Raw genomic sequence first — 1,214 nt, forward strand, 5'->3', positions numbered from 1 at the left:
CTTGAAAATGATTGGAGATAAAGGCACACGACAAATGTTGCTTTGTGCAAATTTGCCAATTGACGAAACAGTAGCATGTAGATGTCAACTAGTGGATGGATTTGACTCTCGAATAACATGCAGTTGTTCTACTAGTGCAGCCCAGAGGATCTGGAGCAATGTCAGAGCGCAGTGAAAAAAAACATCTGAAATGTCTTACGAGTGAAAATAGTGCAGATGTGAAGATGTGCGCGCTAGTAGGATATGGAATAAATCCTCCAGCGACTTTTCTCATGCGTGATGACGTTCCGTTTTTCTTACCCAGGTGTTGCTGAGGAACAGCAACCAGTCGGACAGGGAGCAGCTGCTACGCAGCTACGAGACGATGACGGACGGCGCAAAGATGGGCGAACGCTTCCTGTTCTTCGGCTTGCTGCACCCCAGCCGGCTGGCACGGCCCAAGATGGCCACCGGGCTCAAACTGGAGAAGAAGGCGCCGGCGCAGCCGCCTGTCGCCGGCTTCACCGAGATCAGCTTCGCCTGACCCAACCCGAACCGGAACATATTCAAATAAGAATCCGAAGAATAAGAGTGACGTGTTACCTTCATTAGGATGAGAGGTGGCTATCGTGGGACTGGTCGCTACTCAAATATACAGACAAACAATGGACTGGTTGCTAGTCAATGAACACTGCTGTATTTTTTTTCTTCTTTTTAATTCCCAAATGGTATTTAGGGCTGCGCATGGCAAGTATGTTGCATCTGAGTTCGGATTCTGGGGGTGCTCCTTGCAAAAACGTCTCCCCGGATTGCAAATGTTTGAGAAACCCGTCTTGAGGGCTAGGAGTCCTGCTGGTCCTCCTTGTCTTGACGATCCAGGGAAGGTATGGTTGCGCGTTGCCGGCTTCTGTCGCCACCCAAATCTTCCCAGTGCGCGTCGTCGCTCTGGTGCGTGATGTAACGGTCGCCGTGTCGCGTCTCCAAGTCGCGAAGGTCCTTCCAGGTGTCAAAGTCCTAGAGGACCGGACGCTTGTCTGACTCGATCCGGATAGCGCGAGTCCGTTTTTTTTGCCTTTTAGCTTGTGGCTTACCTGCAGCCACGGGTGACTGAGGGACTTGTCCACACTGTAGCGCTTTCTCAACTTCACCTGCAGCAGGTTGTTGATCAGGTCCGTCGCTATGGAGACAAGACCAGCGGCATCTGATTCAAAAGCTGAGCTGACATTTTTTTGGAC

At 51.0% G+C, this 1,214-nt stretch overlaps 1 long non-coding RNA gene across 1 annotated transcript; it reads right to left on the reverse strand.

Annotated features, from left to right (window-relative positions):
• Nucleotides 1-582: 582 nt before the first annotated feature.
• LOC109509495 (uncharacterized) lies at nt 583-1,208 on the reverse strand. The gene is made up of 2 exons (XR_002166958.1): nt 1,071-1,208; nt 583-993 (listed from the first exon to the last, which is right to left on the reverse strand). It is a non-coding gene; the product is annotated as an uncharacterized LOC109509495 (long non-coding RNA).
• Nucleotides 1,209-1,214: the final 6 nt, after the last annotated feature.

Source organism: Hippocampus comes, unplaced genomic scaffold (assembly GCF_001891065.2).
Source record: "Hippocampus comes isolate QL1 unplaced genomic scaffold, H_comes_QL1_v1.1 C16918272, whole genome shotgun sequence".
Classification (NCBI taxonomy): domain Eukaryota; kingdom Metazoa; phylum Chordata; class Actinopteri; order Syngnathiformes; family Syngnathidae; genus Hippocampus; species Hippocampus comes.